Source organism: Ovis aries, chromosome 3 (genome assembly GCF_016772045.2).
Source record: "Ovis aries strain OAR_USU_Benz2616 breed Rambouillet chromosome 3, ARS-UI_Ramb_v3.0, whole genome shotgun sequence".
NCBI classification, from domain to species: Eukaryota; Metazoa; Chordata; class Mammalia; order Artiodactyla; family Bovidae; genus Ovis; species Ovis aries.
The window spans coordinates 123894594-123919787 of NC_056056.1; positions in this window are offsets into that span (position 1 = coordinate 123894594).

Below are 25194 nucleotides of genomic sequence, written 5' to 3' on the forward strand. Positions count from 1 at the left end.
TTGCAGGCAGATTTTTTACCGACTGAGCTATCAGAGAAGCCCCACATTTTATAAGGCCAGAAATAAACTGAGAGCAAAATCAAAAACATTACAAAGAAAAAGAAATATCACAGACCAAAATTTCTTATAAATATAAATGCAGAAAACCTTAAAATACATTTGAAAAATTGAACACAGCAAATACAGAAAGGAAAAAACATGATGTTCAAAGATAATTTTGAGGATCTGAGGTTGACTTACTATGAACAAATCAACATTTTATCACAATATTAACAGAATAAGGAGGAAAACTATGTGAGTAGTCAAAGAAATCATATTTGAAAAAATTCAAAACACATTCAGGATAAAAGATTCCAGCATGCAAAAAACATAAAGGAAACCTTTTACCTATAAAAAGTATCTATGCTCACAGTTAACATCATACTCCAGATAGACAAGCTGAAAATGTTTCCTCTAAAATCAGGAAAAAAGACAAAATGGCCACTCTTACCATTTTTTTTTAAATATTTTTTGATGTGGACCATTTTTAAAATATTTATTGAATTTGTTACAATATTGCTTCTGTTTACATTTTCATTTTGGGGGGTGATAGTCATGTGGAATCTTAGCTCCCCAACCAGGTCAAACCTGCATCCTATGCAGTGGGAGGCAAAGTCTTAATCACTGGACTGTTGGGGAAGTCTCTCACCAGTTTTATTCAATGTAGTACTGGAAGGTCTAACTTGAGTAATTAGGCAAGAAAATAAATAAAATACATCCAAGAAGCAAAGGAATAAGTAACTGTCACTATCTGTAGATGATGTGATATCACTAAAGAGTCCACCAAATCTCTGTTAAAACTAGTTAATAAATTCAGTAAATTTGCGGGATACAAAATCAATACTCAAAAATCAATTGTGTGTCTTATAATAACAAACTATTAGAAAGTAAAACAATCTCACTTACAATAGCATTTTAAAAAATAGAGAGACTAGAAATAAATTTAACCAAGGAAGTAAAAGGCCTGTATGCTGAAAACTATAGGATATTGATGAAAAAAAAAAATTGAAGAAGACAGAAATAAATGGAAAGATATCAGCTCATAGTCTGGAAATAATACTGTTAAAATCCATAGCACCCAAAACAATCTACAGATCTGATTCAGTCTCTATTTGGGAAAAGGATAGTCTTTTCAATAAATAGTGATGAGGGAAAAGCGGACAGCCACATGCTAAAGAATGAAACTGAATCCCTACCTTACACCACACAGAAAAATAAATTCAAATTTGGTAGATGTGAATGTAAGACCTGAACCATAAAATTCCTAGAATAAAACATAGGGGGTAAGTTCCTTGACATTGGTTTTGGCAATACATTTTTTCTTAAGATTTGACATCAAATCTTAGGCAAAGGCAATATAAACAAAAATAAACTCGTGAAACTACCTGAAACTAAAAAGCTTCAGTACAGTAAAGGGAACCAACAACAAAACCAAAAGTGAAAGAAAACCAAAATGGAAAAAAGTATATTTGCAAATCATATATCTGATAAGGGGCTAATATCCCCAAAATGTAAAGAACTCATATTACTCAAAAAAAAAAAAAAATCTGACTGAAAATGGGGCAGAGGAAATCAAGAGACATTTTTCCAAAGCTATTCAATAGTCAACATGTACATGAAAATATTCCCAGCATCACTTAATCATCAGGGAAATGCAAGTCAAAGCCATAATGATGCACCACCTCATGTCTGTTAAATGGCCATCATGAAGAAGACAAGAGACCCAGGGGCTGACAGAGTGGTTAAAAAAGGAACTCTTAGTGTTGGTGGGGATGTCAACTGGTCCAAACACAATGGAAAACAAAATAAAAGTTACTCAAAAAATTAAAAATAGACCTGCTATATAATCTAGCAATTTCACTTCTGAGTATATACCCTGAAAAAAGGAAAAATGAAAACAGAATTTCTAAACTGCTTGAATTTTTAAATTATGTAAATGTATTTTTGAAATGGTGTTATCTGGATGGGGTATCAAGAGTTGCATTTGCTTTTATGCTATAATTTCCTGTATTTCAAAACTAATAAGCATTATTAAAATACAAATCATAAGTGAATCACAGAATCATTTCAGCAAAATAAATGTCTGTTTCTAAATCAAAAATGTATATGGCAGAAAATCTCAAACTAATTTACAAAATTCCACTGTCAATTCCTAATCAGTCAAATACAAGATTTGAAAAGAATTGAAATAACTGGATAATATCATTAAATTAGAAAAAATAAATCAATTACTTTTCAAGATCTTAAACTACACAATGTAAAGTACAATTGTCTATCTGGTTGTCACATATAATTACATTGTTGCCTATCATGCTTCATTGTAATCTCAAGATAATTCTTCTAACAGTATATTCTCTTTACTATTTTGTATGACTTTGTTATAAAAAGTAGTTTTGGTGTTTTGCTATTATTATAAGCTTCTTCAACAGAGAAGGCAATGGCACCCCACTCCAGTACTCTTGCCTGGAAAATCCCATGGATGGAGGAGCCTGGTGGGCTGCAGTCCATGGGATCGCAAAGAGTCGGACATGACTGAGCGACTTCACTTTCACTTTTCCTTTTCATGCATTGGAGAAGGAAATAGCAACCCACTCCAGTATTCTTGCCTGGAGAATCCCAGGGATGGGGGAGCCTGGTGGGCTGCCGTCTATGGGGTCACACAGAGTTGGACATGACTAAAGCGACTTAGCAGCAGCAGCAGCTTCTTCAAAGATGCATTTCAGGGAGCTAACTTTTGAACAATGTGGCTTCATAATGGAAGGAACACCTTACTGCTAAGCAAGAGCTCTGAGACTGTTACAACTAATTGTGGGAGCCAGATCACATCCTTTAGTATTCCTCAGCATTGTTCTGCAAATCTGAATATCTACACTGTGCCAGCCACTTAAAAGCGAAATTAATTTTTAGTTCTTCTCCTAGCACAGAAACATTCTAATTTTTATCCATGCAATAAATATAATTTATTTTTATAACTTTCTAATTCAATGCACATTTCTTTCAGATTAACAATGACAAATAACATGAACAGTATATTAATATTAGATGTGGGTTCAAGAAAATCGGTCTCCCTGGTGGCGCAGATGGTAAAGCATCTGCCTACAATGCAGGAGACCCAGGTTCGATCCCTGGGTCTGGAAGATCCCCTGGAGAAGGAAATGGCAACCCACTCCAGTACTCTTGCCTGGAAAATCCCATGGATGGATGAACACGGTAGCCTACAGTCCATGGGGTCACAAAGAGTCAGACATGACTGAGTGACTGCACTTCACTCAAGAAAATCAACTATTTTCTAGTAGCTTTGCCTGCCATTTTGCTTTCTTGTGTTCTAAATATTTGCAATAGAAGTGTGCAGAGCTTGTTTCTTTCCTCACTGAGATCCTGAGAGGATTCTGAAGATCCTGTGCACAAACCATTTTACCTCATTTGGAAGAAGGGGGCTTTATGTAAAGAGAACATTGTTATTATTGTCTGTACAGTGCAAACATGTTTTATGATAAGTTCTACTTCCAAAAGGAATCAGCAATTCCCATTTTCTATTGAAAAAGAGAATGAATTACAAGTTGAGCAGAAGTACAAAAAAGTTCTACCAGTAAATACTACTTTGAAATACTGCTCTTAGTGATCACATAATTTTTCTGCTTTTTTCTCATTTTAAACTAACACTACAAAATTTCATCCAAAGTGACAATCACTCTTTTGCTGGTATGCAAATTCAAGTAATACAATACAGTGAAATTATAGTTGAAAAAAAGTTTTGCTGCATAACTAACTTAATTTACATTCAATATGGCTGGTAGAAACACAACATTTTCTATTTTCCTCTGCAAGGTTAAGAAATGTGGCTTTTAACATTAGGTCTGACAAGAGTGAGAGATTAGAAATGGCAACACTGAACTCTTTCCTTCCTCTCTCTCTTATTGTACACTGAACTAATTTTCTCAGCATAAACAAAACCCCAGCAAAGCAAGGGCCTTTCAACATAAAAATAAATGAGCTGTAAAGGGAGATTTTTTGTGCAGAATATGTAATTTCTGCAAGATCCCAAAAAGCTCTAAGCGTTAACTAATGAAAAGTAGTGACATCTCAACATAAGCATGAAGCAACTTGTACAACACTCAAGCCCCTCATAGTAACAGTCACAAATGTCTAGCACATTAATACACAGTATGTGAAATTCATGCATCACTAAGCTTTCCCTAATTTTATTTATATGCTTTCCCTAATATATATAACCTTTCCCTAATGTTTATTTATATTTTGGTTTAAAAGATTATAATATTGACTGACAACAATATTTTGAGAAAGGAGATGCTATTTTTACAATTCTCAGATTATATCTTATATTTGGATTAGAAAAGTAAGTGGCACTTTTGTTGTCAAGGGTTAAATGGTGTTCCTCAATAAACAGGAAATGTTGAAGTGTAGGGGTAAGAAGAGGAAAGAAAAGTAAAAACACTAAGGACTGCAGTTAAACATGTTTCTGAGAAAGTAACCTGCTCTTGGGACATTTTATTTTAACCACGTAACATAAAATCACATTTGATTTTGACATTTGATATTTACCTATTCTCTTCTTCAAAATCCAGGAATAGAGAAGAGTTATTTAACTACACTTGCATTGGTTTTCTATTAGAAATCTAATAAATTTCAGAGATTTCTGCACACAGACCACTTGGGTAAAAATCTAGTAGACAATTACCAGTTTTGAGAGACTCTAAATCAGTGCTTCTTATACATAAGCATGTCTAAGAATCAACTGGAGGGCTTGTTAAAACACAGACTTTGGGGACCAGGCTTCATATCTAGGTTTGAAATTGGAAATGAGAATTTGCATTTCCATAAAGTTTCTAGGTGATGGTGATGCTGCTAGTTTGTAGGTGACACTGAGGAGCACAGCTCTTATCATCACTTGGTGATATTTATGTCCACATACACTAAATGAATATCTGTGTTAAGTTCTGTTTTACAAAACCCATATATATTGTCTATTTTTTTTTAGCAAAACTCTTTCTTTAGATAGATATTAAAGACAACTAGGAAAGCTGAAAAACTATTTATTTTCCAGGTTCATGATTCTAAACAAGAGTTTCAGTTTTGCTTCATCATAAACATGACCTTTATAAAAAGTGAGAAAAATAGTTGGTCTTACATATAATGGAAGTCCCATAGTCATCAATGGTCACAGCTCTATCTCAATATTTGTTAAATATGTCCCTTCTAACAAATTCAGACCACAGGTCCTAATTGCATTAGAGGGATGGGGGATCAGAACTGTGGCATACTCAGGAGGTCTCCAGTCTAAACTAAGGATCATTATAATTTTAAAGTGACTGTTCTAAAATTGCCATATGAACTTTGACAGTTATCCACCATAGTAGTCTGGGTGGAATCAGGAACTAGAAACTCCACAATAGATGAAACGGGGGCATTTAATATAATGAACCATTATCTAAAATACAAGAGGAACTGTGAGAAATAAGGAAACTATATGGTACCCTAGGCATAAGGGTGGGGGGAAACACCCAAAGAAGGACAAACCAAATCTCTCGGAGAAAGTGTGGTTCAGCCACCAGACAGCATCAGTGGTTTAGCCAGGCCAGAGCTGCTCTGGAGGTCCTGAGCAAACAATAGACTCCTCTCTGGAATGCAGAAATCAGCAACTGACGGTAGTGAAGGCAGTGGAAATCTGGGTGCCTGTAGGACAAGGAGGCCTTCAGAGCATGCAGGCCACAAAAAGACCAGCTGCAAGCAGGCTCTGTAGTGCTTTCAAAGGGAGTCCAGGTGCTGGGCGTTGGACAGGAGGACTTCAGAGGTCATGCTCTTCGGGGGGTCTAATTTCAGTACCCTGAATGAGTAGAAAGGTTATCATCTATCTACAGGCCAACCCTGCAAGGTCCATCAAAGACCAACCTCTGGGCCTGTGATGTTTTGGCCCTTACACTCTCGTTTTTACATTTCCTGTCTCTGGAGGAGCACCATTCACCCCTGACAACAAACATGCCACTTACTTTTCCTAATTCAAATATAAAATGTAATCTGGGGATCATAAAAATAATATCTCTTGTCCTTTAAGCATATGTCAATGACAACTTTTGAAACCAGATGACATATAAATAAAATCAGCAAAAGCTTAGTGGTGTATAAATTTCACATGATGTAGTTAATAATAATTTGTTACTATCAATTCAAGGAGACCTGAATTAAGTTGACTGCTCCTTACTAGATTGATTTTCTCCATCTTCTGTAGTTTTCTATTACTTTTATTACTACTCTTTATTAATCCCTTCCTTCCACCTTCTGGGTTTAAATTTACTATTTTTTGTTTTAAAGGTGCAGGCTCAGAAGCCTAGATCTTTGGTCTCAAACTTTTCTTCTTATACAGATTTCTAAGGGACAAACTTTCCCCAATATATTGCTTTTGCTGCAACCCACAAATTTTAAGTCTTTTAAATTTTTCACTTATTTTCAAATATTTTATAATTTCCTTTGTAATTTTTTCTTTGAACCATCAGTTGTTTAGAATGATTACATGAAGTTGCCAAATATTTGAGATTTTCCAAATACATTTTTTGTTTATTTCTAATTTAATTTTGTAATTTCAGAGAATATACTTTGAGTGATTTCAATTCTTTTAATTTATTGAGACTTTTATGGCCAAGCATATGGTTCTATTCGGCTAATGTTCCGTGTGCAACTGAAAGTAATGTGGATTCTGCAGTTGTCTTGTGTAGTGTTCTATAAATGTTAATTAGGTTAAATTTTGGTTGATAGTGTTGTTCAAGTACTCTGTCTACTTCCTGACTTTCTGTCTGCTAGTTGTATTACTGAGAGGGGTCCTAAAATTGCCAATTTTAATTGTAGATTTATCTATTTCTCCTTTCAGGTCTGTCAGTGTTTGCCTCATGTATTTTAAAGCTTCTTTTTGGTGCATACACATTTAGGTCTGTTGTGGTTCTTGATTAATTTACTCCTTTATCATTGGGAAATGTCACCTTTATCTTTGGTAATATTTCCTGTACTATAGTCAACTTTGTCTGATATTAACATAGGTATATTAAGTTCTTCTATTATGATTTGAACATAAATATAACTTTTTTCATCTCTTTATTTTTAGATTATCTGAGTCTTTAGAATCAAAATGTGATTCTTAGTGAGAGTATACATTTGGGCATTGCTTTGTTTTACCAGTTTAAGAATCACTGACTTATAGGTGGAGTGTTTATATTTCATATGGGCTTCCCACGTGGTGCTAGTGGAAAAGAACCTAACTGCCAAAGCAAGAGACATACGTAATTTGGTTTTGATCCCAAGAGCCCTGGAGGAGGGCATGGAAATCCACTCCAGAATTCTTGCAGGGAGATCCCATGGACAGAGGAGCCTACCATGCTACAGTCCACGGGGTCACACAGAGCCAAACATGACTGAGGTGACAGCATGCACGCATATGTAATATGACTGTTGACATAGTTGAATTTAAGTCTCTCTTTGCAATCAGTTTTCTATTTATCTCATAGAGGGTTGTTTTTTTTTTTTCTCACATATTTGAATTAATTGAGTATTTTGACTTTCTATTAATTATCTTATATGAGGTTCAGTTCAGTTCCGGTGCTCAGGTGTGTCTGACTCTTTGTAAACCCATGACTCTCAGCACGCCAGGCCTCCCTGTCCATCACCAACTCCCAGTGTTCACTCAAACTCACGTCCATTGAGTCGGTGATGCCATCCACCCATCTCATCCTCTGTCGTCCCCTTCTCCTCCTGCCCCCAATCCCTCCCAGCATCAGAGTATTTTCCAATGAGTCACCTCTTCACATGAGGTGGCCAAAGTACTGGAGTTTCAGCTTTAGCATCATTCCTTCCAAAGAAATCCCAGGGCTGATCTCCTTTAGAATGGACTAGTTGGATCTCCTTGCAGTCCAAGGGACTCTCAAGAGTCTTCTCCAACACCACAGTTCAAAAGCATCAATTCTTTGGCACTAAACTTTCTTCACAGTTCAACTCTCTCATCCATACATGGCTACTGGAAAAACCATAGCCTTGACTAGACAGACCTTTGTTGGCAAAGTAATGTCTCTGCTTTTGAATATGTTATCTAGGTTGGTCATAACTGTTCTTCTAAGGAGTAAGCATCTTTTAACTTCATGGCTGCAATCACCATCTGCAGTGATTTTGGAGCCCCCAAAAATAAAGCCTGACACTGTTTCCACTGTTTCCCCATCTATTTCCCATGGAGTGATGGGACCAGATTGCATGATCTTCATTTTCTGAATGTTGAGCTTTAAGCCAACTTTTTCACTCTCCTCTTTCACTTTCATCAAGACGCTTTTTAGTTCCTCTTCACTTTCTGCCATAAGGGTGGTGTCATCTGCATATCAGGTGATTGATATTTCTCCTGGAAATCTTGATTCCAGCTTGTGTTTCTTCCAGTCCAGACTTTCTCATGATGTACTTGGCAAATAAGTTAAATAAGCAGGGTGACAATATACAGCCTTGACGTACTCCTTTTCCTATTTGGAACCAGTCTTTTGTTCCATGTCCAGTTCTAACTGTTGCTTCCTGACCTGCATATAGGTTTCTCTAGAGGTAGGTCAGGTGCTCTGATATTCCCATCTCTTTCAAAATTTTCCACAGTTTATTGTGATCCACATAGTCAAAGGCTTTGGCATAGTCAACAAAGCAGAAATAAGATGTTTTCTCAGAACTCTCTTGCATTTTCCATGATCCAGCAGATGTTGGCAATTTGATCTCTGGTTCCTCTGCCTTTTCTAAAACCAGCTTGAACATCAGGAAGTTCATGGTTCAGGTATTGTTGAAGCCTGGCTTGGAGAATTTTGAGCATTTCTTTTACTAGCATGTGAGATGAGTCCAATTGTGTGGTAGTTTGAGCATTCTTTGGCATTGCCTTTCTTTGAGATTGGAATGAAAACTGACCTTTTCCAGTTCTGTGGCCACTGCTGAGTTTTCCAAATTTGCTGGCATATTGAGTGTAGCACTTTCACAGCATCATCTTTCAGGATTTGAAACTGCTCAACTGGAATTCCATTACCTCCAATAGCTTTGTTCATAGTGATGCTTCCTAAGGCCCACTTGACTTCACATTCCAGGATATCTGGCTCTAGGTGAGTGACCACAGCATCGTGATTTTCTGGGTCATGAAGATCTTTTTTTGCATAGTTCTTCTGTGTATTCTTGCTACCTCTTCTTAATATCTTCTGCTTCTGTTAGTTCCCTACAATTTCTATCCTTTATCGAGCCCATCTTTGCATGAAATGTTCCCTTGGTATCTCTAATTTTCTTGAAGAGATCTCTAGTCTTTCCCATTCTGTTGTTTGCCTCTATTTCTTTGCACTGATCGCTGAGGAAGGCTTTCTTATCTCTTGTTGCTATTCTTTGGAACTCTGCATTCATATGCTTATGTCTTTCCTTTTCTCCTTTGCTTTTCACTTCTCTTCTTTTCACAGCTATTTGTAGGTTATCAATTGACAAATATGCACTTTAACATCATTTTTTTCGCTTATCTTCTTTTTTTATTATCATTAATTATACCTCTTTTTGTCTTACAAGCCCCATATGCTGTGTTGTGCTTAGTTGCTCAGTCATGTCCCACTCTTTGCAACCCCATGGACTGCAGCCCTCCAGGGTCCTCTGTCCATGGGGATTCTCCAGGTAAGAATACTGCTGTGGGTTGCCATGCCCTCCTCCATGAGATCTTCCCAACCCAGGGATTAAACTTTGGTGTCTCACATTGTGGGTGGATTCTTTACCATCTGAGCCACCAGGGAAGCCCAAGAATACTGGAGTGGGCAGTCTATCTCTTCTCTAGGGGAACTCCCTGACCCAGAAATTGAACCAGGGTCTCCTGCATTGCATGTGGATTATCTACCAGTTGAGCTACCCAGGAAGCCCTACAAACTCCATACACATGCAAGGCTATTATTTTCTTTAAATAATGATCTTTCAAGGTAATTTTTATTTTTATTTTATTTATTTATTTTTAACTTTTCTTTTCTTTTAATTTTTATTTTTACTTTATTTTACTTTACAATACTGTATTGGTTTTGCCATACATTGACATGAATCCACCACGGGTGTACATGCAATCCCAAACAAGGTAATTTTTTAAAAATACAAGACTGTATATTATATTTAACCAGTATGCACTTGTATAGATCAGCTTTCATACATATCTGTCTAGTTTAGCCCTGTTTCTTTATCATGACCTGAGTTCTGTATGGACTTTTCTGAATTCTTAATATTGTCCCTCCAATCTGATCAATCAGATTGAAGGCTCTGTTAACCTGTTTCGAGCTCAGGTAATTATTTAATTTGAAAAAGCCCTTGTGATGGATTGTCCCCATTTTTCATTCTTCACATGGCCCTACGGAATTTTACCATTCATACATGCAGTTTAGTACTCAAAGACTCAAGGAAATCTCTATGCAGATGTCTTGATTTCTTTTTATGCATAGTTTAAGCAAAATTAAGCCAAACTCTACTTAAAAAAAAAAAAACCTGACATCTATTTAAATCTAATTTATCTCTACTTAATATACTCATTACTTTTCTTCATCATTTTTTCTGTCTAATTTTTATAATACCAGAAATAAGAGCATAGGAATGAGTTGGGAGGTTATGGCTCTAATTCAGGTGATAGATGGAAATGTTTTGGAGTAGAATGACAATACAGATGAGAAGTAGCTGGAGTTGAAGTATTATTTTTAAGGTATTGCAGAGTGGAAAGTTGATGAATTGGGTATGGCTCATTAAAGGAGAGGAGTCAAGCCTAACTCCAAACATTTTGGCCTAATTAACTGGAAGGTTTGCATTGCCAACTACTGAGGTAAAGCATCATAGAAAGAATAAGTTTGGAATGTAGAACTCATGAGTTTGATTTTGGAAAACTTAAGTTTAATAAATGAATTATACATATAAATGGAAATAAATTAGATACATGAGTCTAGAGTTCAAAAAATGTTAGTGCTGGAAAGAAATATTTGAGATCTGCTTTTGAGATCTACTTATGTATTTAAATGGAGAAGGAAATGGCAATCCACTCCAGTACTATTGCCTGGAAAATCCCATGGACAGAGGAGCCTGGTAGGCTATAGTCCATGGGGTCGCAAAAAGTTGGACACGACTGAGTGACTTCACTTTCACTTTTCACTTTCACTTATGTATTTAAAGGCATAAAACAAGATAAGATCACTTCATAGTGTTTATATAAATAGACCAAAGAGTTATCTGAGGGGTGAATTCTGAGCCATATCAATATTTAGGAAATGGAGAAATGAGAGGAATTATCAACAGGCACTGAGAAGGCATAATCGTTATGTAAGAAGAAAAGTCGAAGAAGAGTATCCTGCAAGATGTCTGAGGAAAGTGTTTCACAACAAAGACAGATCAACCGGGTGAAATACCACCCACAGCTTGACTATTTTGAGATAACATGGACACTGGACTTGGTAGAGTTTAAAAATGAACAGATCGGTTTCAGTGGAGTGGACTGATAAAAGCATAAATGGAATGGATTAAAGAAGAAATGGAAGCGGAAGATGTAGAGCTATCTGATAACAACAACCCTTCTGAGGAGGTTTGCTATATAGAGGACCGCAGAAACAAAGCGGAAGATGGGAGTACTGGGGACACAGCAGACGCATTATCCTGGAATAATAAATGGCAAGGAATGGGATCTAGAGAAAAGGGGAAGGAATTAATTTGGGACCACTTTAATCATTTAAAGGGAAAGAAGGAAGTGACAATAAAGTAAGCTGATAAATTTGATTCAGAAATTTGTGTAAGTTTTCTTATAATCAATACTATTTTTGCAATGTTCAGTTCAGTTCAGTTCAGTTCAGTCGCTCAGTCGTGTCCGACTCTTTGTGACCCCATGAATCGCAGCACGTCAGGCCTCCCTGTCCATCACCATCTCCTGGAGTTCACTCAGACTCACGTCCATCGAGTCAGTGATGCCATCCAGCCATCTCATCCTCTGTCGGCCCCTTCTTCTCCTGCCCCCAATCCCTCCCAACATCAGGGCCTTTTCCAATGAGTCAACTCTTCGCATGAGGTGTCTAAAGTACTGGAGTTTCAGCTATAGCATCATTCCTTCCAAAGAAATCCCAGGGTTGATCTCCTTCAGAATGGACTAGTTGGATCTCCTTGCCATCCAAGGGACTCTCAAGAGTCTTCTCCAACACCACAGTTCAAAAGCATCAATTCTTCGGCGCTCAGCCTTCTTCACAGTCCACCTCTCACATCCATACATGACCACAAAAAAAACCAGAGCCTTGACTAGATGGACCTTAGTTGGCAAAGTAATGTCTCTGCTTTGAATATACTATCTAGGTTGGTCATAACTTTTCTTCCAAGGAGTAAGCATCTTTTAATTTCATGGCTGCAATCACCATCTGCAGTGATTTTGGAGCCCAAAAAAATAAAGTCTGACACTGTTTCCACTGTTTCCCCATCTATTTTCCATGGAGTGATGGGACCAAATGCCATGATCTTTGTTTTCTGAATGTTGAGCTTTAAGCCAACTTTTTCTCTCTCCTCTTTCACTTTTATCAAGACACTTTTTAGTTCCTCTTCACTTTCTGTCATAAAGGTGGTGTCGTCTGCATGTTTGAGGTTATTTATATTTCTCTTGGCAATCTTGATTCCAGCTTGTGTTTCTTCCAGTCCAGCGTTTCTCATGATGTACTCTGCATATAAGTTAACTAAGCAGGGTGACAATATACAGCCTTGATGTACTCCTTTTCCTATTTGGAACCAGTCTTTTGTTCCATGTCCAGTTCTAACTGTTGCTTCCTGGCCTGCATACAGATTTCTCAAGTTAGAAGGGAAGAGAAGATCATTTAAAATTTTATGCATTGTTTTCAGGAGGACCAGCTGAAAGAAGCTGATTCAAGCTAAACACAAGTCTTGCCAAGGCCCAAAGTATGAAGTATCACCATCTGCTGGATTCTGCAACCCAGGCTTATAATTTAAAGACAATGTTGACCTTTGAAAGGGATTCTTAAATCTTTTACATTCTGAAATTGTTTAAAAAAACTTTGAAATAAAAATTTTAGAAGTTGAAATGAAAGTATATTTTATATGTTCTTATTAATGATAAATTTATATTTTATGGAAAATATAACATGGTTTTTAAAAAATAATCACTAGTCAGAATGGAGTTATCATGTAATGAAACACTCTACCTGATTTCAGGAAATGTATACAGTCTGAAAATAGGTGGTAAGATCTTTTATCCTTGAGCATGTTGATAGAGGCAAAGAAATTCTCCAACCAAATCCCCATACAATTTCTGAAGGCAAATTATATAACTAAAGTAAAAGGGAAGAGACACAGATGTTGCACTGTCAGTAATGGAATTGAAATTAATGGAGTCCAAGGAAAACAGATGAAACAGTCTGTCTTGACTCCTCTCTGTCGGGGTAAGGGGTTTAACATGAATATTTTGGTCTAAAATGGAAGATGATGAATAATTATAATTAGATATGCATTGGATATATTTTCTTTATTTTGTGTTTAAATAATTCATAATATATTCAGAGAGTGGATGTTTCCTGCTATCTTATAATTCCCAAAGAAATTGACAAAATAACAACACAGCCTTCAAAACTGCCAATTCTCAATTTGTTTGTTTTGTTGGGATTTTGCTATTTTTCATTTGTTTGTTTCTTTAAAATGAGAGTGCACATCTCCAAGGATTATTTTCATCAAATATATCTGTAAGATATTAACTTCAGCATTTGTATTTAGAAAAGAATTGTCTTATGTGTGTGATGAGTTACACAAAGATAAATGGAATTAAACATAGAGAGTGCATTCTTGTGAAAGCATATGTTCAGGGACTGAAATAAACAAGCTCCCTGAAGTGAACAAAACCTCTGGGATAACATGGAAAAGGAGGTTCTCACATCACAACCAAAAGAGCAGGGAATTACGGCATTTCATCTAGAAATCAGTTGTAAACAATAGTTATTCTATGAAGATCCACTCTCCATATATCAGACATACTTAAAGCTGAAAAAAAATATTTCCATGCTTACCCTCAATAAGAACTGATGCTTTTGAATTGTGATATGAAGACTTTTGAAAGTCCCTTCGACTGCAAGGAGATCAAACTGGTCAATCCTAAAATAAACCAACCCTGAATATTCATTTGAAAGACTGATGCTGAAGCTCTAATACTTTGGCCACCTGATGAGAAGAGCTGACTCATTGGAAAAGACCCTGATGCTGGGATAGATTGAGGGCAGGAGGATAAGGGGGTGACAGAGGATGAAATGGTTGGATGGCATCACTGAATCAATGGACATGAGTTTGAGCAAACTCTGGGAGATAGTGAAGGGCAGGGAAGCCTGGCGTGCTGCAGTCCATGGGATCACAAAGAGTCAGACATGACTTAGGGACTGAACAACAATAACCTCAATAATGTGAAAATAATTATTTACCTATGCAAAGGGAACAAGGTCTGAACTACCCAGATAACTCAAGCTAGCAATACATTAACAAAAAACAGAATTATCTAGATAATTGTTTCAACTCTCCATTTTTTTATATGATAGGAAATCATATTTTAAAATTATATTCCAAGGCAGTATGAAATAAATTATCTGGGCAAGATTATCAATAACCAAATTCTTCACTATAAAACAGCTATGATGTCTCCCACAGCTATACCCCATGCTCCTTTCATCCAGTTTTGTAATCTCACACAGCATTCAGAAATAGACATTTTTTTCCTACCTTCCAAATATTCTCTGCCCCCTTATATAAAGGGATATAAGCGGCTCAGAGGTTAAAGTATTTGCCTCCAATGCAGGAGACCTGGGTTTGATCCCTGGGTCAGGAAGATCCCCTGGAGAAGGGAATGGTAACCGACTCCAGTATTCTTGCCTGGAGAATCCCATGGACAGAGGAGCCTGGCAGGCTACAGTCCACGGGGTTGCAAAGAATCAGACACAACTGAGCGACTTCACTTCACTTCAAGTTATAACTTAGTAGCTACTGCTGAAAAACTAAACCCATTCATAATATACATTGCCTTTATTTCTTCATTGATTTAAGTCATACCTGAATGGTGGAGTGGTTTTCCCTACTTTCTTCAATTTAAGTCTGAATTTGGCAATAAGGAGTTCATGATCTGAGCCACAGTCAGCTCCTGGTCTTGTTTTGCTGACTGTATAGAGCTTCTCCATCTTTGGCTGCAAAGAATATAATCAGTCTGATTTCAGTGTCGACCATCTGGTGATGTCCATGTGTAGAGTCTTCTCTTGTGTTGTTGGAAGAGGGTGTTTGCTATGATCAGTGCATTTTCTTGGCAAAACTCTATTAGTCTCTGCCCTGCTTCATTCTGTACTCCAAGGCCAAATTTGCCTGTTACTCCAGGTGTTTCTTGACTTCCTACTTTTGCATTCCAGTCCCCTGTAATGAAAAGGACATCTTTTTGGGGTGTTAGTTCTGAAAGGTCTTGTAGATCCTCATAGAACTGTTCACCTTCAGCTTCTTCAGCATTACTGGTTGGGGCATAGTCTTGGATTACTGTGATATTGAATGGTTTGCCTTGGAAACGAACAGAGATCATTCTGTCGTTTTTGAGATTGCATCCAAGTACTGCATTTTGGACACTTTTGTTGATGATGATGGCTACTCCATTTATTCTAAGGGATTCCTGCCCACAGTAGTAGACATAATGATCATCTGAGTTAAATTCACCCATTCCAGTCCATTTTAGTTTGCTGATTTCCTAGAATGTCGACGTTCTTCGTTAGTTTTAATTTTTCTTACTGTCACTGGGAAAACAGTGATTTCTATTTTTCTAACAATCACAATCCAATCAATTGGGTTTAGTTTCAATGTACTTCTTTTTTGGTCTTCTTTTCTACAGATTCTTTCAGTTCATGGTATAATCAGTGATATCTACAATTATATATGTGTGTACAAAAGATTATCCAAATAATTCCCTCAATCTCAATCATATATTCACATTTACTGGTTGTGCATAATTCTGTTATTTCTTTAAAAATTAGAATACTGATAGACTATTTCTATTAATAAAATTACAATTTCTTCTAAGACGTGCAAATATTTCCCAAATAACCTCTGACATCTCAGGGGTATTAGTATTTACTGACAAAGAACCTTCTTGTTCAAAATTGACTTATTTCATTGTCCCAGTAACATTAGTTCCATGTAACTCTCCTAAATATTTACCTTGCAGGGCTTATTTTGGCTAGAATCCAGGCTTTTGATTTTCTTATATGAAACACAAAACTGTGTATATGAAAAGCTGGGAAGACCAAAGGGAAAAGAGAGACAACACTAAAGGAATCCCAAAAGGCACAGTGAACTCTACAAATGGCTTAGGACCTAAATCTAGCAGTTTGGCTTTTGGTTGATTATTATGTTAGAGGAGAAATTTCTGGAGCTAGAGCAATGGGATTGTTAGGTCCAGAAACTGAGGAATGAATAGATATCCCAAGTTTGTCTGAAATACAAACAGAAATAACTTACTTTTCTCTGTATATTTTTTCAATTTCTAGTCACAATATGGACAGGCCAATCAAAATACACTTTCTTAAACAATTAGTTCTTAAAAGAAAACCCTGTTATTTGGAAAATAGATGTTACAACACTTCTGTATCCTGCACCACTTTCCTTACTTTCTAAGTAAAAGAAATAAGCTAAAACTATTTCCTACTGATGGGGCTCCATAGGCTTATGGGTTCCATTAATTCAGATAATGAAAACAGTCAATGCAAAAGAAAAAAAGCTCTTCTCAACTTAGTCTAGATGCCTGATCACCATTAAGTCCACATGTTATTTCTTAAGAAGAACTCTGAATCAAAAAATATTAGATTTGTTAGTGTTAAAGAAAAAAATTATTCTAACATCAGTTAATATGGTAAGGAAGATTTTATTCAGGGCTATTGCAATTGATGTCAATACTATAGTAATAGGGTAAAGAAATATGAATAAATTGTAAATACACCAAAAATACCTAATAATTTATAACCAAGGAACAGAGTGATAGAGTCAGTAGATGGAAAATTATTATTAAAAAGAAACATTAGGGGGATTCTTGCTGAAACCAAGTCAAGGACTTCCATGTCAAAGGTGGGGGATGAAGAACTTGATCAGATACTGAGTGTCATCAGTTATGAGGGGTGGGAAGATTCTCACTAAATTGACTTAAAAGAATTCTTATTAAAACTGGACAATGCAGGCTTGGCAAGGACAGAACAGACACAGAAGACAAGACTGAAAAGAGGGCTCAAAGAAGTTTAACTAGTCTTTTCAGAAGAGAATCTTTGTCAATAGTATGATTTAGAAACTTCAAGCTGGCAATGCATGAGCACTCAGTCTCTTCAGTCATATCTGACTCTTTGCTACCCCCATAGACTGTAGCCCACAGGCTCCTCTGTCCACGGAATTCTCCAGTCAAGAATACTGGAGTGGGTTGCTGTGCTCTCCTCCAGGGAATCTTCCAGACCCAAGGATCGAACCTGGGTCTCCTGAATTGTAGGTGGATTATTCACCTCTACCCTGGAGAAGGAAATGGCAACCCACTCCAGTACTCTTGCCTGGAGACTCCCATGGAAGGAAGAGCCTGGTAGGCTACAGTCCACGGGGTCGCAAAGAGTCAGACACGACTGAACTACTTCACTTTCACTTTCACTAATTCACCTCTAAGTTACCAAGGAAGTTCCCCAAACTGACAATGGCTTAAACAAATATGGATTTGTTTCACTTTAATTGCAGCATGCAGGTAAAATAAAGCTCCATGACTTCAGGAAAATAAACTGTTTTAGCTTATTGCTAAAACATGTCTTTAAGTTATGGATTGCAACTCTTGGTCCAGAGCGGCCAACTAAAAAGAAAAGATTTCTGCCCTTCTACTCACCCACCACACACAAAACAAGCAAAAGGCTGTGTGGCTCATCCGTGCTCCATGTATTTCTGCTTTGATGGTCCAGCTGTTGCTGGATCATTCAATATGACTTCACATACTCATTGAGTTGGTGGGGCTTGGTACAAGTTTCTGATTGGAGCAGCTTTGTTCTTCCCCAGGGCCTTCTCTCTTTTGTGATCTCTCATTCCACAGGGTTTCTTCCCCACATCATTTCCCATGCAGGAAATCTTGGACTTCTTTACACAAAGACTGGATCCCCGAAAATAAAAATGTAAACTATAAGATGTCTTAACGTGAGGGCCATGAGTCACAATATGTGAAGTCAAGGTCAGCCCACAATCAAGAGGAGAGGAAATAAATGGACTCCCCCTGCTATGTGGGATGAATATTATGCATATACAGAAGAACAAAATAATTGTTTATTAGCAGCCATCTTTGCAGGCAATCCACTACGTTAGTTTTCAGGCCTTTGCATTCATCCAATAAACTCTACTATACTTGGCCACTTTTCCTAGAGGTTGATATTTGGGACTTATTATATCCTTTTACAGATTTTGACCCAACCCGGAACCTCTTAATGTTCTTTATGTTTGGCCAATACGGTATCTTTGGATTGAATTTGCTCCTCCCAATATGGATTTATGTATCAAAGACTCTTTCAAAGCATGTATATATACTGATTAATGCCTTAATTATACTTCCCAGGTGGTGCTAGTGATAAAGAACCTGCCTGCTAGTGCAGGAGACACAAGAGATGTGGGTTCGATAACTGGGTCTGGAAAACCTCTCAGAGGAGGGCATGGCAGCCCACTCCAGGATTCTTGCCTGGAGAATCCCATGGACAGAGGAGTTTGGTCGACTACAGTCCATAGGGTCTCAATGAGTCAGACAATAATTAATCAATATAAAATATTAATTAATATCATATTTCAGTATATAAGTATCTATTAATATCAGGCACCAGGACAAAACATGACAGAAATAGAATAAGTGTGTATAAATGGAAACCATTTCCCCAAATTATTGATATTCCATTACAGAAGCTTAAGATTATATCCCCCTTAGAGAAATAATTGCAGAATAGCAATTATTCAAACTAATGAGAATTTTGAGCACATCACCAAAAAGAAGCATTTCCCCTGAATTATGTTCTATTCAGAGCATACATGCACTATCGTGCCAAATTCTGAGATTATTTCAGAAAAGGACATTGGTAATGGCAAAGCAGTCACTAAAGTAATGTTACAAGTGTGTGTTTTGAGGAAAATTGATGTTTAAATTCGCACAGCAGAAGAGTAAAAAGAAAAAAGCCATCTTATTATTTGTAGGTTTGTGTAAATAGTATTATTTTATATTGATTCCGAAAGTTAACCAGCAGTACTAATGGTAGAAATTTCAAAGTAGGTCTTCTCTAAAATTAAGGAACAAATTTGGGGCCAACAGAATCACAAAACCAAATAGTACTTTAGTAACAGAAGTGTATATTTAATTCAATTCCTGGAACAGTTTAGATACTTTATACAATATATTTTAATGAAATAGTGAATGGCCACCTAAAAGGACAAGATGAGAAAAGAATTCCTCAATGAGCAATAGGAAGGAATAAGAGTCATCTCTGAAGTTGTTTATCTGAAAAACTAAGGTGGGAGAGAGGGCAGCTTCCCTTTCTGTCTTATCTAAATATGTTTATCAGAAACCAAGTAGTCATTCTGTGAAAATGCCAAATGTTCTGTAAGTTAGGACCACTGAAGAAATTACATCACAGTTCTAGCGTAACAGCCGTGAATAGGCACATTCGAGTGGTTATGACATTTCATTTTACTATCATTTTAGCTATTTTCATTTTCTCCCTTAGATGTGTTTACAGTAATATGTATGGCTTTTACATTTTTATTCAGTTTTCATGAATATTAAAGTTTATCTGCTCCAAGCCAATAATCATATTTGCTTAATTTTCTCTATATTAAGTTCTAGTAGGCACCAAAGAAAAATTCAAGATTACTTTTGAGATAATTTACTTCCAATTATTATTTGATTTTTTTCCATAATCTTATACATGGAACCAATATTTAAAGCTTGGGTAATGTAAGATGACACTATCATTATGAACATAGTAACACATATACTTTCACATTCATACACATACACACAATACATATTTTCAACTGATTTCACATAAGAAATAGATCCTATATTTCTTCAGTTGCTGATATTACAAATATTGATTTAATAGTGAAATTATCTGAAAGACATTTCAGGAAAAAATGTACCTCCTCAAAGCTCATGGAACTTTTATGGTGAAATGATTTTTAAAACTATAGAAATCTGCAGTAAGGTAAATAATAGGTAGTTGGGAAGTACCAACTCCATCTTTCACATACACAGTTCAACTTTCATCAGAGGGAAGTGATCCTTGGGAAGATAACTGAGAACCTTGACTATTATGGGTGAGTTTTATAATTCTAGTCTAATAGCATGGATAATGCTATTTCTCAGGCCCATAAAAATAATACCAGTTATCAATCTTTACTTACTCTGACATCTATCATTAATATTTTGAAATGAAAGCTTTTTGAGTAATGCAGAAGCTTCTCTCTTCTTTCCTGTGAAAGTCTAGCATTTGTAAATATATATGACAGATCATGGGCAAAACACCAATTATAAAGTCTTTATAGAAGTGCTATTTGCTTTACCCACCAAAAATTTTCATTCTTTTTAATAAATCCCCATTAAAATAATATTTTCTTAAAGTTGAAATGTGCAAAGCAGAATAAGAGTTTTAGTAATCTCTTCATTTGTACTATTAAAATTGACATCTTCACATGCATGAATCAAATAGTAATTTATGGATCAGAAGAAGCATAAATAGGACATTGGATAATATATAAGAAACACATTGAAAATCACTGAATTTAAACATCGTCTAAAGTATAAGTTTGGCTACTCGTAGTGAGGAATCAGAAAAAAATAAAGGAAAATCAAGTAATCTCAGTATAGTGATTAAGAGCATGGCCTTTGACATCAGATAAAATGCCTCTGTCTGTCTTAAATTATATAACCCTGAGCAAGCTCATTTTTTTGAGCTTTAGTTGTTTTAAACGCAGAACCTGGCAAACAGTAAGTTCTCAATACATGGCAACTAGCAACATTAGTATCATGTCAAAATTACAGGATTCCTAGATCGATTGAGTAAAATTATGCAACCAATAATTAATACAAAATGAACATAAATATTGCTAATTTAAGCTAGTTCACCTAAGATAGTCAGTTTTTGCTTATTACCTAAATACAGCATCTATATTTTACTTTATGGTCATAGCTAACTTAGCAAACTCAATGAGCAAGCTCCAGGGTGGGTGATGGAGAGGGAAGCCTGGCATGCTGCAGTCCAAGGGGAGGCAAAGAGTCAGACACAATTGAGGGATTGAACTGAACTGAACTTAGTAAACTGTTTCAAAGACATTCAGCTCCACTGCTGAATTCACAGTCCAGAGATCAGCTAAAGGGTCATGATCAGAAACTACTTAATGGATTTGAACCTGAGTTAGAGAACAGGGCTTCCAGCTCTACAAAAAAGTTAAAGTAGGATTTTTTCCTTTCGAACCTACAGAGAAAATATTGAAGTATCCTAAGGAGCTAAAAGAGAGAAAAAAAATGCCCTTTTATTCCTCTATTATTAACAATCTTAATTTGAGATTTAAAGGTAGACTGGGTGAAAAAAATTTAAAAACCTCTAGCTAAAATGACTTTAGGGGATAATGAGAAAAAAGTACATTTTATACTGAATATTTAATAATATGATACATAAATCATCACACTAAAACCAGAATTGTAAGTTGACTAAGGGGCAGTTACAAAGGTTAAAGCTTAGACAAGTAATAAATGAGGAAAGCACCCTCATTACCTTGAGGGGAGGTGTTTTATCAGGACAGAGGTTTTCTACAGAACTGATTTATTTGTGCTTTCAAGCAAAAATGTACTAAGAATCTTGTTCATAAGTTCTCCTGCTGTTAATTCATGCTGTTTCTATTTGCATGAGTGCTGTGTGCATATCTGACTTCTGGCCACAGATTTGCCATCAGAAAGTAAGGCATGATTTTTTCCTCAAGTAAGAGAGAATCATGGGAATTTTACACATAAAGATATGCAATTTTAACTTTGTAAGAGAATGTTACTCAATAGCTGTACTTCAGATTCCATAAAGAATGAGATGAGCATTTGTGTTTCATATCATAATGAAAAGAACTGTCACCCATCCTTGTCACCCAGACCCAAAACTAGAAAATTATCTTTGACTTACCCAAAACCCAGTTAGTTATGTGTGCAGTCTTGCCAACTGTATTAATACCTCCAGTACATCTTTCATATTGATGCCCTCTTTTCCAGCCTCCCTGCAAAAATAAGAAAGCAAATAACATGACTTTGTACCTATTAATGGCATTATTTCCTAACTAGTTTGCCTATCATTTGGTTTCCCCTTCTCCAGCCCATTCTTCTCTCAAACACAACATTATTCTGCCTAAAATATCTCACTGATCATATAACTTACTTGATCCAAAGTTTTTAAAGTTTCCCTGTGAAGGAAAATAGCTTAGATCCACCATATTTAAGCTCAGAAAAATTAGAATTACATAAACCTGACATCACCGATTTAATGGATATGAATTTGCGCAAACTCCTGGAGATAACAGAGGACAAGGGACCCTGGTGTGCTGCAGTCCATGGGGTTGCAAAGAATAGGACACAACTTAGCAACTGAACAACAGCAGCAACAAAACCTGGTATCATTTAGTTCAGATCATTTTTGTCAGGTAACTTCAAATGCTAAAATATTTATTAATACTTAAGGTTCAAAGCTGGATGTATAGGGAGGTAATAACTTAGAGTAACATCACTGATCTAAAGCTAATTAACTCAACCTGCATCAAAGGACTCTGGATATTCATTGGATACTAGAAACATAGGTTAAAGCAGCATCATTAAAAATTGTTTAAAAATCAAATGAGTTGTTCTGACAGATTAATATCAAATTAAAAAACAGAACCTGGATTGGTCAACACAGCTTTTCATGCTCCCTCTCAAGTCCAAACCACCTTCCATATGTTCTTTTCACATTTATTTCAGCTAGCACCACAGCTCCCATGAACTTTCCTCTCTCCACTGTAAATGTTATAGGAAACACAGAATCTATCACCCTACATGGGAAAAAAAGAAGGGTGGGCCTGATATGTTAATTTTTGATTAGATCTGTCCTCATGTTCTTCCTCTGTCTTATTCTTCATTAAAGTTTCTACTGCCATTTCCCTAGTTATTTGAAATGTTTTCAGGTAGAATGAAAAGGAAATAGAAGAGAATGGAGAGAAAAGAAGCACAAGAAACCTTTCTATCCACCTATTTAGGTTAACACTTCAGTTCAGTTCAGTCACACAGTCATGTCTGACTCTTTGTGACCCCATGAATCGCAGCACACCAGCCCTCCCTGTCCATCACCAACTCCCGGAGTTCACTCAAATTCACATCCATCCAGTCGGTGATGCCATCCAGCCATCTCATCCTCTGTCGTCCCCTTCTCCTCTTGCCTCTAATCCCTCCCAGCGTTAGAGTCTTTTCCAATGAGTCAAATCTTTGCATGAGGTGGCCAAAGTACTGGAGTTTCAGCTTTAGCATCAGTCCTTCTAAAGAACACCCAGGGCTGATCTCCTTTAGAATGGACTGATTGGATCTCCTTGCAGTCCAAGGGACTCTCAAGAGTCTTCTCCAACACCACAGTTCAAAAGCATCAATTCTTGGCACTTAGCTTTCTTCACAGTCCAACTCTCACATCCATACAGGACCACTGGAAAACCATAGCCTTGACTAGACAGACCTTTGTTGGCAAAGTAATGTCTCTGCTTTTGAATATGCTATCTAGGTTGGTCATAACTTTCCTTCCAAGGAATAAGCATCTTTTAACTTCATGGCTACAATCATCATCTGCAGTGATTTTGGAGCCCCCAAAAATAAAGTCTGACACTGTTTCCACTGTTTCCCCATCTATTTCCCATGAAGTGATGGGACCAGATGCCATGATCTTCGTTTTCTCAATGTTGAGCTTTAAGCCAACTTTTTTACTCTCCTCTTTCACTTTCATCAAGAGGTTCTTTATTCCTCTTCACTTTCTGCTATAAGGGTGGTGTCATCTGCATACCTGAGGTGATTGATATTTCTCCCAGCAATCTTGATTCCAGCTTGTGCTTCTACCAGCCCTGCGTTTCTCATGATGTACTCTGCATATAAGTTAAAAAAGCAGAGTAACAATATACGGCCTTGACGTACTCCTTAGGGAAGGAAATTACTCAAGTAATTTGAATAAACTAAAAATGTAGCAGAAGTTAAATTTGACAATCTAGTCTAGTGGAATGCATTGCCAGAAGCCTCCTTTGAACTGTTCTGCTGGGACTACCATCAAAGATGCTGGTTCCTTTTCTGGAATTATAAGTAAATTAAAGCTGCATGCAGTATCTTCCTTTAGGGCATTGGTATGAACCCTCTTAAATTGGAGAGGAGGAGGCCACACAGAGAAATTGAGGCAAGAGATGTAGGGAAAATCCCCAAAACATTATTTTTGGCTCTTTCAATCAGTTACAGTATATGTGGACCAGTTGACCCCACTGACTTTTCAGTTTAATGAACAAGAATTTATTTCATTTTTTTTTAAACTTAAACTAGTTTGAATTATTTTTCTGACTCCTGTAGTTGAAATAATTCTAATTAACACTGGAGTGAAATGACACATTGGTTTGTTGCAGTGGGTTTATGTATATATAGAGTAAATCAAGAAGATATAATGAGCTATTTTGAATTCATTTTTCATTGTTGGACAACTTATAATTAAAATTACCACTGCTCTGAAAGTGAAGTTTGTGGATTAAAGTTTCAGTAAAGTATGTAGAGTACATCATGAGAAACACTGGACTGGAAGAAACACAAGCTGGAATCAAGATTGCCGGGAGAAATATCAATCACCTCAGATATGCAGATGACACCACCCTTATGGCAGAAAGTGAAGGGGAACTAAAAAGCCTCTTGATGAAAGTGAAAGAGGAGAGTGAAAAAGTTGGCTTAAAGCTCAACATTCAGAAAACGAAGATCATGGCATCTGGTCCCATTACTTCATGGGAAATAGATGAGGAAACAGTGGAAACAATGCCAGACTTTATTTTCTGGGGCTCCAAAATCACTGCAGATGGTGATTA